Raw genomic sequence first — 13,711 nt, 5'->3', positions numbered from 1 at the left:
TACACATATATATGTTTAATTGGATAAGCTATATATCTATTTATAATTTAATTTTTTTATATTATGATATTTTTATAATTATAATTATCAACAAATAATTCTAATTAGCACTAAGTTTTACTAATTACAATTTAACATGTCATTATTCATTGCTAAGTACCCATAATAATACTTAATTATAACTAATAATATCTAATTGTACTAATATATAGTTAATCGTTCTTAATTTTCACTAATATTTAGTGATCATCACTATATACATGTTATTATAGGAACTAACAGAGCCTGTATGATGTCTTTCGATCATTTTTTCCATATAAGATGGTTCAACATCTTAGTAAAATATTTATAAAATCTGTATCATCATGTTATAAATGAGTTAGTATCATTCATCTAACAAAATAAAAACATAACAGTATATCCTATATCATCTTATACCTGTGCCACCCTCTCTATATATATATATAACCAAACACTACTTTAAATAAACAGTCAAAATCCCCGAAAAACCCTGGACTGCACCCATCCCGTGCGCCGCGCTCGGAACTACACTCCTACGCTACGCCCCCTCCGTCGCCGCCGCTCTCCCTCACTCTCCCATCCCATCCCATCACTTTCTCCCCTGAACTTCGCACACGCAAATGCTCTCCGCCACCATCGCCGCGCACCCCCCCCCCCCGCCGCCGCCATAGCCCTGCGGCAATGGCACTCGCTCCGCCCTCGCCAGCCGCTCTGCGCTCCAATAGGCACGGCGGCGCCGAAGCGGCGGATGGCGACGGCTAGGCTCTCGATCACCAACGCCCTCTCTAGCCAGACCCTCGGGGGCGTCCGCGCGGCGCCCCCCAAGCTCTCCTTCCCGATACTGGTACGGTTGCTTGTTTTGGCTCCGCGCTGGCCGTGGATTTAGGGTCTGTTCGTGTTGAAATTCGAGGGCGCTGGGCAAATGGATTGTTAAATGATGACGGATGAGGATCGTTATTGTGTTCTATGGGATGATTTAATTTAATAGTGAATATTTGCATCAGTGCCGGTAGGAATGTTTTGGATTGAGATGTCCAACTGTTTGTATTTCAGTGGAGAGATGGAGTATGGATAGGCATTGTAGTTCTGTTTTTGGTACGTGGGCATGGACGGATGAACAGAATAAATGTGGTTCTCACGAAGTGGGCTTACAGCATTTGTACGTGGTGAGGCAATGTTGTCAATGAGAGGGCACACAATTTTATCTGTGTATAGTTTGTTGATCTTGTATAGAAGCATTCTCATGGAGAAGGATAGTGAGTGCTCACTTGATGACTTGAATCATGAGTATCTTGTTCTTTGGAAATTTGTTGCACTTTGAGCTCTGTGGGTGATTGCCATTTATGTAAGAATTTTGTTTGTTTCCCTACGCCATATCTGTTTAGCCATTTATAAGTGTCTATTCTAGTTTATTTGAGATTGACTGCTTATAGTCATTGTGTCAATTGTGCATTAGATAAGTGAAAAGGCCAGTACTTGGGTGACGCCTCATGCTACATAAGACTTAGTTAACATATTGGATGTCGTGCAAACCTTACAACTGCATGGTTTATGTTTTTGTTAGTTTTCATACCAACAATCCTGAATTCTGTTGAGCCCGTGTAGAATCCTTTATGTACCTTGCCAAGAATCTGCTGTAAGTCCTTTAAGGTCTGGTCTTATCAAATTTTATCTTTACAACATGTCCAAAAGGGAACCTCTGGCTTCTGCAGGTAATTGAATTTGCAGATAAATTGAAGATTAATTCATTCAATTACTTCCAGAATTTCAGCAATGCCTGCTCGAATTTCTAATAGATTCCACATAGCTCAAGATGCATATATGTGTTGTCACAATTGTATTTCATTTATTATACCTCTTTTATCTATGCAGGTGAATAGTTGCACTGGAAAAATGGGGAAGGCTGTTGCTGAAGCAGCTGTATCGGCTGGTCTTCAGTTGGTTCCTGTATCATTCAGTGCCATGGAGGTTCCTGATGGAAAGGTTGAAATCTGTGATAGAGAAATTAGTATTCATGACCCATCCGAAAGTGAACAAATTCTCCCTTCCATTGTTAAGGACTACCCAGATCTCATAGTTGTTGATTACACTGTGCCTGATGCTGTTAATGGTGAGTGTACTAGTAGTTGCTATAGAAAAGAATTAGTGTCTTATTCCCTTGGGTAATATACTATAAACAAAAATTTCTCTTCCACATTGGCATTAAAAAGGGTATTGGTTCATTATATCGGACAGTCCCTGACCCATTTAGAGCTTGAGATTCTTCTTCATACAAGAGAGCATGGTCCATAATTCTGATATTGTTCATATCAGGGAGAAGTGCGATTTCTACTTATTGAACTGTATGTTAAATATTTTAGAAAATAATTTAGGATCTAGCGAGCTTATTTCTTACTGTCTGGTTATGCCTATTGTTCTATTGCCATTGTGTAAGAGGTTACATGATTACCAAGTTCCTTAGCCTATATGCTATGGAAAGTTCCTTAGCCTATATGCTATGGAAAGTAAGAAAACAAGATACCGCTCTCTTTCATCTTATGTCAGTCTTCTTAGTTAATTATATTTATTTGTGACCAGAAAGTTTTTTGCATTGTGCTTTGAAATTCTTTATTTGCATATTATTGCTCACCATTCATGCTGCTGCTGTTGGTTTATTTGGCATGCAGCCAATGCTGATCTCTACTGCAAATTGGGCTTGCCATTTGTAATGGGCACAACGGGTGGAAATAGGCAACCGTTACACAAAACTGTGCAGGATGCGAATATTTACGCTATGATATCCCCGCAGATGGGGAAGCAGGTACGATTATTTTCATCATATGGTCAACACATATGTATTATTCTTGATTACTTAACTTCTTCCTTCATTTTTTAGGTTGTTGCTTTTCTTGCTGCCATGGAAATCATGGCAGAGCAATTCCCTGGTGCATTTTCGGGTTACAAACTGGAGGTATAGCTTAATCTTTACCTTGTAAAAATTATTAATTGCTTATTTTGTTCTTTGTTTCAATATTAAAGCTCGAAAATTGCACTGCATTACAATGATGTTTGGTCACTATGGCCGCAGTATTTTGCTTAGAATAATATGCAGAGTTATCCTATTTGAGGTTAGTTAGATTATCAAAAGCCTGCTATGGTTCTTAGCATTGTGATTGTGCAGATGGTGCAGATAGTTTTACTACAAATCTACTAAACAGATTATCAGTGGAAGTTTGGAACAAGGAGGGGGTGGGGGATGAAATGTGTATAAATTGGATTTTTTATATTCTATTGATATGTTAATGAATATGTCACCATTGTAAGCATATGGTTATGCTTAGCTCATGGTAACAAGTCTTTTGTTCTCTCTTGGTTAATCTAGCAAGGTTAACTCACCAGCAATAAGGCTAAAATTGTTAACCTGTGGGATGTAACTGTTAGGAAAGTAGTCCTTATCCATTACGTATAGGTTAGGTTACTAGAGTCTTTATCATGTACTTCTCATGTACTCTATATATTGCCCATAGGAGCTACTATTGAATACAAGTTGCTATTCTTAACATGGTATCACAGCTAGGTTTTTCCTGGGGTGCATCAACTCGTCCCAATCTAGATCTATTCTACCCATCTTGCTGGTGTTCCCTCTAATCGCCAGCTTCCCACCCACCCATCCTGCCAGCTTTCCCCGCCCTGCCAGCTTATCCTCCCGTCGACTTCCTTCTCCTGGTCAGCTCCCTTTTCCTCCACCTCTGTGCCCGATCGTGTCACCCGCTTCCCAGGTCGCCCCGATCTGCGTCGCTCCCAGGCCGAGCTACTCCTAGGCCATGCACCGCTCCTCTGTCGGTCGCCGCTATTCTGTAGATCGCCGCCACGTGCATTTGTGTCACCATAGGAATCCACTTCGTCCACCTTCGCCCCAGGCTCCTATGGTTGATCCACAGCGCCGCGCTTGTTGGCATCATCCCGGACGTTGGCCGCTGCTCTCCACCGCCTCTCGCTCCACCAGGGATCTGCCGCCTCCATCCACGGATCCATTGCCTCCCTGCGCCCACCTCGCTCCGCCTTGCGCCTGCTCTCCACCGGGCTCCTACTCCGCCGTGTTCCTCCACTGCCCACGGCTCCTTGCGGTCGATGCTTTCTATGGCGGCAATGGAGGAGGCCGCCGCCGCCCGCTTCTCATCACTGGGCTGCTTGCTCGCATCCAGCCCATCATTGCTTCCCCACGCCACTGCTTGGATCAAGGACGTGGTGCGTGCCTGCCTGATCTGGCTGCTGGTTCTGGTGTCAGGGCGATGCTCAGTGTCATGCACGGGTTTAACACAAGGATCCTGTTTGTCTAAAAGCATGTGAAGGGGCCAAAGTGGCTACACTTGCTTGTTTGGGTGCCACCACTGTTGTTGTTCGCAGGTGCCAGTGATGTATTTGGTGCACTTCCAAGGTTTGCTCAGCTCATTGTGACGTCTTACTCGGCGCTCAATTGGTAGATAATGCTCGGTGGTTGTAGCCTGCTGCTTCTAGCTATGGTTATGTAAAGATGTCCAAATGAGCCGTGCTTACTGGGCCGGCCCGAGACACGGAATTGTAGGCACGCCCAGGCACGGCCCGACCCGAGCCGAGATGGGCCGGGCCGGCACGGCACGAGGCCACAGGCCGTGCCTGGGCCGAGCGCGCGGCACGGCACGGCCCAACCGAGTCGGGCCGGCACGGGCACGGCACGGCCCACGGCCGGCACGGGCACGGCACGGCCCACGGCCGGCACGGGCACGACAAGGCCCGGCACGGCCCGGCTCAGGCACGGGTGGCCCAGGAGGCACGGTCGGGCCGGGCCGGCACGGCACGGCCCGGGAACGCGGAGGCCCATCACGGCACGGCCGGCCCATCACGGCACGGCCGGCCCGGCACCGTGCCGGCTCGGCACGCGGAGGCCCACAGCACGGCCGGGCCGGCACGGCACGGCATGGCCCACCGCGGGGGGCACGGTCCGGCCGGCACGTGGGGGCACGATGGGCTGGCGGGGGCACGCGGGTTAACGGGTTAAACGGGCCGGGAATAACCCGATATTTTTGAATTTTATAGCCGTTTTGTGACCGTTTGAGCTCCAAAAAATTTGAATTTTTTTTGCAAAAATCACCATTTTTCACCTATAAATAGAGGAGCACCTTGCCCTTCCATTCCACACCAGCAACACCATTTTCTCTCTTGTTTCCTCCTCTCATTCTTGTCTAAAAGTCGTGAGAATTAGCGATAATTTGGCAAAATTAGTTTAAATTATTGCAAAAAAATCCGAGCAATTCCAAAATCGTCATCCTGCTGACTTGCTATCTTGAAGTTGAAGAAATTTTGGTGATTTTTTTGCATCGTTGTTGAGTCTTATTTTATTATTAGTTTTATTACTTGATTATTTCTAACTCTGAATATTTGCAATTTTTGTAGTGTCATTCGACATTGATCATGGATGCCGGTGATCATGATACATCCATAGATCATGATTTTTTTCTCCAAGGACTCACAGGGGACTACAACCCCTTTGATACCAGTGCTGCAGGTGATGATGGACCCGACGGTGAACCTCCGGTTGGTTCACATCCAGATCCAGGTGATGCAGCAGCAGTTCCATCGTCAGGCTCTACAAGCGCGCACACATTAGCAAGCAGCGGGTCTAAAAGATCAAGAGCCGGTACTTCCGAAGTTTGGCAAGACTTTGAAAAGATCTACAAAGAGGAAGATGGGGTAAGTGTCAGGTATGCTAGGTGTTATATTTGTAAAAATGAATTATCTGCAAAGCCCTCGGGTGGAACGGGGCACTTGAAGAGGCACGCCATAAGTTGCAAGAGAAAGAGTGGAGCAACCATGAAGTAGACGGTATTGCAGTACAACCCCGACGGCTCTGTTCATCATTGGGAGTACGACTCTGCCAATGCTCGAAAAGAGCTATGTCGCTTCATTGCAAGAGCGGATCTACCACTCAATATCGGTGAGTCTGCTGCATTTGAAGATTACATTAAGCAAGCTCATAATCCTAGGTTCACGCATGTTTCTAAACAGACAACTAGTAGGGATATGGTAAAATACTACAATACGTGTCGTAGCAAACTTAAAGAAATGTTGCAAACATGTACATTTTCAGTTGCTTTGACCTCGGACATATGGGCAGGTAGGGCTAGAGAGGATTATCTTAGTGTGGTTGCTCATTTTGTTAATAATGATTGGGAATTAGAAAAGAGAATAATAGGTTTTCGTTTGATTGACAACGCGCATACCCGTGAAAATATTGCTGAAAAAATATCTCAAGTAGTTGCAGACTTTGGCCTCACGAATAAAATATTTTCTATCACTTTAGATAATGCCAGTGCAAATTTTAGAGCAATGGATATTCTTATTCCGTTGTTTAGTACTTATGCTGAATCTTTCTTGTTACATCAACGTTGTGTTTGTCATATTATCAATCTTATAGTAAAATCCGGTTTGAAGAGGTTATCGCGATACTTAGAAGATTTTCGTACTGCAATATCTTTTGTGAACTCCTCTAACCAACGAATTGCAGCATATAAACAGTATTGTGTTGCAATGGGTGTGCATCCACGTAAGTTTGCTCTGGACATGCCGGTGAGATGGAACTCTACTTTCTTGATGCTTAAAAATATTATACCATATAAGAGCACATTTGGTGTGTTTATTCATACACATTATCATTAGCATGGGGTCAAACTTTACTCACGGAAGCGCATTGGTATGTTGCTGAAAGGATACTGGAGTTTCTTGAATTTTTTTATGATTCAACTGTGAGTTTATCAGGAGTTTATTATCCAACATCTTGTTTAGTAGTGCATAATATTGTTGAAATTGCTATTCATTTAAACAACTATGAAAATGACAATCTTCTAAGAGATTGTGTAGTTCCTATGAAATCTAAATTCTTAAAGTATTGGAAAGAAATTCCTTTGTTATACGCCTTTGCCTTTATTTTAGATCCTAGAGCTACAATTGCAGCATTCTGTAGAGTTCTCGCAATTCTAGGTGATGCTCTTGGCCATGATTATTCTAATTATTATACTAATGTTCGTTCTAAGTTATTCGAAGTTTATAGTAAATATGAAACAAAGTATAGCGGAGTTCCTGCAACGACCTCCACTAGCACCCACAACAAGTAAGAAGACGACAACGTGGGGGAAAATATTTGGTGCAGGTTCATCAAGAAGTTCAGACTCTTCGTCACGATCGTCTACGGGTCCCGGAATTCTAACATCCGGAGGGGAGCTAACTACCTTCATCGACAGTGACGTTATCAGCCACGAACAAAAAAACTTCAACATACTGCAATGGTGGCATGAGCACAAGACGAATTATCCAGTGCTTTCACTGTTAGCGCGAGATTTGTTAACGGTTCCTGTAACTACAGTTTCTTCTGAGGCTGCCTTCAGTCTTACAGGAAGGATAATCGAAGAGAGAAGAACAAATCTGTCAAGTGAGATGGTTGAAATACTCACTAGTAAAGGATTGGGAACAAGCTGAAGCACGAATGCAATACACTGCAGAAAATACTGAGCTTGAAGAATCATTCCAAAATTTGTATCTAGATGCTGATGAGAACGTGTAATTTTAAATTTTCTGAGCTAGGTTGTACTCTTTTTTCCTTTGCTAGAAAGGTTTTTAATGAGGCAACCTATCAATAAAGCTCATTTTTAGAATTAATCATGTGCTCCTATTATTTCTAAGTTTTTTTATTCATGTTTTTTGTTTATTTTTTTAAAATACCCCTCGCGGCCCCACCCCCACCTACCTCTCCTCTCATCGTGGCCTATAAATACCATCTACTCCATCTCAAACTCCATGTATTCTTATTGCCCACCCTGCCCACCCATCTCTCTTTTGCTATTTGCTAGCCAAGTAGCCAGTAGTCACTTCACATCAAGAAACCAATTCCACATTTCAATTCATGGATCAAGACGCCGAGAACTCACGTGTATGGTCATGGGTGTGGCAACATTTTGAAAAGATCTTCAAAGAAATTAACGGGGAACAGGTAAGATTTGCTAAGTGTAATATATGCAGCATAGAAATAGGTGCCAGATCTTCACATGGAACGGGACACTTGAGGAAGCATATTAAAAATTGCAAGCAAAATTCTGGGGTTTCTAATGAAATCATGTAATTTTCAGAGCATAATCATTGGTTGTACTCTTTTTTCCTTCTAGTAGAAAGGTTTTTAACGAGGCAACCAATCAATAAAGATGTTATGTATTTATTTTCTATATTTTTTTATTGTTTTTTGGATTTTTTTAGCTATTATTTTTTATTTTTTCCTATTTTTTTTAGTGCTGATGGGCCCAACGTGCCTCCACCGTGCCGGCCGGGCCCGTCGTGCCTTTCCGTGCCGACCTGGCCCGTCGTGCCTCCACCGTGCCGGTCGGGCCTGTCGTGCCAAACGGGCCTGTCGTACCTCCACCGTGCCGAACGGGCCCATCGTGCCGGCCGGGCCCATCGTGCCGACCGTGCCGTGGGCCGGCCCGGCGCGGCACGGTGACAGTTGGGCCGTGCCGTGGGCCGACGGTTCGGCACGCGGGCCGGCACGGCACGGCCCGTAACAGTAAATGGGCCAATCGGGCCGTGCCGATTTCGGGCCGTGCCGAGATGGGTCCCTGCCGGGCCGGCCCGATTGGCCCATTTGGCCATCTTTATGGTTATGTGCTTCTTGGTTCACATTGGGATGTCGATCTCATGCATTCTGCTGTGTGCCGCTGCTTGCTAGCTTTTCTTGCCACTACTGCTATTGTGCTAGTCGCTATGTGGTGGTGCTGCCGCTAGGCTATGCGGCTAGGTCTAGTTTTAGATTCTTTGCAATTCTGCTGTGTCCATCCAAGTCTCAGTTTCTCTTTGAGTTAGTCTATGACATGCAAATCCACATATTCTTTTGTTAGTTAGTCGATTTCTTTTATGGTTAGCTAAATTGTGTCCATGTTTAGCTAATCGTTTCCAATCATTATTGATGCAACTTAGCCATCTAGATCTTTCTGTAGCCTTAGTGACAACTTCATTTGTTGTCTCACTACTCATCATCTTGGTCTAGTGCATTCTTGTGTCATCTTGGTCTTTTTTGTAGCTCTAGTGACAATTTTCGTTTGTCATCTTGCTACTCATCGTCGCTTTGTTGCAATTCTTGACCAAGGGCATTCATTTGTTATCATCATGACAACTCTACTCTTGTGCTTCGCTATGCACTTCTTCCCCTTGATTTGACAAGATTACAATACTCCACTCTACGACGGCTTTGAAGAGACAATTTTTTGATGTATTAGTCTAAGTTTATTACTTAGTGTCACCTCTTTTAAATGCAACGTCATTGTATATGCCTTGCATTTGAGGGGGGAGGGGTGTTAGGAATATAAAGTCTTTATCCATTACGTATAGGTTAGGTTACTAGAGTCTTTGAGGGGGCAGGGGTGTTAGGAATATAAAGTCTTTATCCATTACGTATAGGTTAGGTTACTAGAGTCTTTATCTTGTACTCCTCACATACTCTATATATTGCCCCTAGGGCTACTATTAAATACAAGTTGCTATTCTTAACAGTAACTATGGAAATAAAGTATAAACTTGCCCGGTCTTATTTTTCTTTTTTGCGAATTTTACAAATTTCAAACTACTATATTGCACTTATACCTTATAGAAATTTTGTAGGCCTATAAAGTATAATCTACATAGCCCCCGGGGTTCCTATGCATCTCAATTGCATTTTAAACTAACCATGTGGGATTAATTTTACCACTAAAGCCTGGACATCTGCTAAACCGAATTGGGAGATCCAACTATTTGATCATGTATGTTAATACCCTATTTAGGTAATATTGCATATTTGCCATTGTAAAGATGTGCCACTCTAAAGAGGGAGGAAATGACATTTATCTGCCACCGCAAAGCATAACTTTGTTTTAAGAAAATACTCAAAATGTCCGCTTTCTTCTCCCCCTCCTCTTTCTATGCCCCACTAGCTCTCCCAATTTGAGATCCATCTCTTCAATGGATTGTGGTCTTTCTATTTTTCTATTTTTTGGTGAAGGGTAGAATGTTCATTTTGACCATAGTCAAACATGTGGACCTCGTTAGAGTGGGAAATAAGATGAACCTTTTTATTATATTTTCAGTTGCAAATACACAGGTAGCTTGAATTCACTGTGAAACATACATAAACAGGAAACCCATGTGGCAATCATGCGAGTCACCCTAATAAATGATGCTTATGGCACATATTTTTCTTTTTATTGTTTGGATTACCGAATTGCTTTCTTCACATATGTTATGTCAACTTTTTTATCGTGCTTCTATAGCCTTTATACGAATCTTCAGATCCTCCTTGAATATTTCAAGGTTGTGTTTATGCTTTGTCTGAATTTTGGGGCAAGATGTTCAAGTTTTGGGGTGGAATTGGCACAAAGTATTGTCACATTTACAAACTTGTCCATAGACTTTTTTTGTGTGTGTGCCAGGACTAGGAGAATTTTAGGGACCCACATAATTCACAAACTTGTCAACAAACTTCTTTTTGTGTGTGCAAGGACTAGGAGAATTTTAGGGGGAAATTTGATTATATGTCCCAAAGTTGATCAACATTTGATAATATGTTCGAAATTGATAATCCTTTGGTCATATGTCCCATAAGGACTAGTTTGTTACAAAGTTTACTTCACCTCTCTTACCAATATGACATTTTGGTACAAACTAGTCCCTGTGGAACATATGATCAAAGGATAATCAACTTTGGACATATTATCAAATGTTGATCAACTTTGGAACATATAATCAATTTTCCTAATTTTAGGGGCCCACAAAACTAACCATTAATTTTAGATTCCTAACTAGCTCGGTGGCACATGTGAGCAGTGAGCATCTTTTTGATCACTTGCTCTAATTCCTAGGAGTCTAAAACAAATGAACAAGTTAGGAGTGTTTCGGAAAGTATCATCCAGTTAGATTTTTCAGCATTTGGTAACAACCTTTCATGAGACTGTATCACTCTAAGGCCATGTTTGTTTTTATTCTAATTATGGATTCTAGCCCCAAAAGCAAAAGCAAAATAAACAGTTCCAATCTAAAAGCTGATTCTCATAATCCACAAACCAAGTTGTACTATGAAATTTCATAATCCACAATTTGATGGGAATGAGCTTCTCCACAGAATCTAGATTGTGACAATTTGAAAACAAACGGAGCCTAAGAAGCTACTCTTAAGTTGTTAAGTCAAAACCATATTGAGATGTTAAGTTTTAAGGAACTTCAGCTGTAAGGTTAGGTTCCTGCAGGAACAAAATTTCTATGATATACAAGGACTAGATATGAATATTTAGCATTGATTTTGTAATATCAAAGAGAGTAAATATGGTGTATCTTGGGCTCTTATAAGCTTAATAAATTTGAAACTTTTCCATAACAGAACTTTATTATTGGTTCGTTGTTTGAGTTACTTGTGACTATGGTACAAAACCTTTCATTTTATGCACTTTATAAGCACTTCATCTACCTTCCACCACACATGGCTCTTGTATGTGTCATGCGGGGCTTCATGTACAATTATAAAGAAGGAGCCAGCAGCGCAGGAAGGCACATCAACATCATTCGCAGCACCTCAGGCTTAGATAGAAGCTTCTGTCTTTAGTTAGTTACTTTGTTAGGCTTTTGGTTGCAGATTTTATTAGAGATAAGATTTGTTAGTTCAAGCTGTTGGGGCCGGCTCTAGCTCTATATAAGCAGAGTTCATGGCAGTCTTTGGACTCAAGCAATAGAATCAGTCTATCTTCCCAGACTTCTTCCCTGCCTCCTGGGTGCGGCAGCTGGTCACGGCTTACAAACGACACCCTTAAGGTCCAGGGCCATGTCCTACCAACCTCTCATGACTACGCTCTCTGCACCATTCCACCCAACAATATCCCTGCCCATGACATGTACACTATTTTTGGTGGTGACACATAACTGTAACAGTTTCCATGAACTGGACGGCAGGTCAATACTCTTTTAGTGCAAAGGATCCAGTAGGATATCTTAATGTGTTCAGCCAATATAGATAACTCAGACGGATGTTTTTTTTTTCCTGACTTCTTTAATTGTCTTCATTTCTGAATGCAGTTACTCTTTTTCTTGATTAATGTTAGTCTCAATAGCTTCATATCATTAGTGTCTCCAGGTTAAAATGTTTATTTCAAATTGGCACACTTCTGTAGGTCATGGAGTCTCATCAAGCAACAAAATTGGACATTTCTGGAACTGCCAAAGCTGTTATCTCTTGCTTTCAGAAGTTGGGTGTTCAATTTGACTTGAATGAGGTACTTTTACCAGAAAACTTTACACAGCCAGCAAATCATCATGTTTTGTTTTTTTTTTCTTTAGAAACACTTGCGATGTTTTATCTACTACTAGTTTTGGAGGATTTTCATTAGCTTGTTTGTCATAGAAGAGCTAAAACTATGAAAGCATCGTCAAGTCCTATTTCTAGAGTGAACTGCATTCAACATTTGGATCTAATCAGTATCTGACAAGTCTCCATGTATTAGGTTCAAGTTTCAGTCATGTGTACCAACCTGTTAAGTTCGGTGCTAAATGTCGTTTTGAGTCTAGGAAAGGATGTCATTTTGATTTTGATTTCATCCATATTGTTAATCCAGTAGGCTTGAGGTTGAATACCATCTCATTGTCCTGCATCTGGCCTTGTTTGAATGAGCGTCTTGAACCTTCATTGTAGTTTTGGTCAAGAAATATTGCATGCAATGCTTCGTAAACACTAAACAGGATTTTCTTGAGATGTTTCTTGGTACTTTCGGAGCAAGCTTAACTTATGCGTAGAATTGTATGCTGCTTTTGCAGTTGTACTTTTCTCACACTGGTTTACGTGTTCTTGTAGGTAAAGCAAGTTAGGGATCCCCAGGAGCAGGTTGCCTTGGTTGGTGTCCCAGAAGAACATATCTTGGGGCATGCGTTCCACATGTACCATCTCACTTCACCTGATGAGACGTAAGTTCTTATCCCTTTGCTAAGCAGCTAGATTCTGTTTTGAGGCCTCCGTCAAGAAAAAAAAAGATTCTGCTTTAAGAGCCTTGCATAGCGACATGCGCCGAGCTAATTACCCCTGTCGCAGAGTTTCATTTGAGTTTCAGCACAACGTATGTGGTCATTCAATATACGCAGAAGGAACTGTTGACGCTGTTATGTTTCTCTACAAAAAGGTCAGTGTTCTTTAGCTCTTTGTGATTCCTTGAAATTTCTCTGTTCCTGCTTTTCTCCAGGGGCATATAGATGTTAAGCTCCGTGCTGCTGCAGATACAATCCGGGGTGAGCAAGAAACTATATGATATGATTGATGTCTTGAGAGAGGGCAACATGCGATGATCATGTGTTGGTGCTAGATGAGTGCTTATGCAGCACCCATCGTGTAGATGCATATTCTGCAGCAAAATTAGGTAACAGTTGAGATGTACCAATTTTGTATCGGTATTGGATATTAGGCACTTCTATGTGCCGGATAGTAACTCCCTTCAGGGAAAAATATGTGCTGGCAAGAGAGTTGAATAAAATGAGTAAATGGCTGCCACTGCTGAAGCAACGTCTCGTTTGCACAAAACAGAACTTTTACCTAGAGCATTCCAGCTTGAAGCTGGCAAGCCTTCCTGCATGGTTACGGAGTTCGTGCTAGGAATCTTGATCTTCATAATCCCATCAACGTTGC

The 13,711-nt window shown here is 42.1% G+C and overlaps 1 pseudogene; it reads left to right on the top strand.

The window, feature by feature from the left end:
- Nucleotides 1-506: 506 nt before the first annotated feature.
- On the top strand, nt 507-13,576 carry LOC133918881 (probable 4-hydroxy-tetrahydrodipicolinate reductase 1, chloroplastic; annotated as a pseudogene).
- The last annotated feature ends 135 nt before the right edge of the window (nt 13,577-13,711 follow it).

Source organism: Phragmites australis, chromosome 5, assembly GCF_958298935.1.
Source record: "Phragmites australis chromosome 5, lpPhrAust1.1, whole genome shotgun sequence".
Lineage (NCBI taxonomy): Eukaryota > Viridiplantae > Streptophyta > Magnoliopsida > Poales > Poaceae > Phragmites > Phragmites australis.
This window is presented reverse-complemented; position numbering and strand designations above follow the sequence as displayed.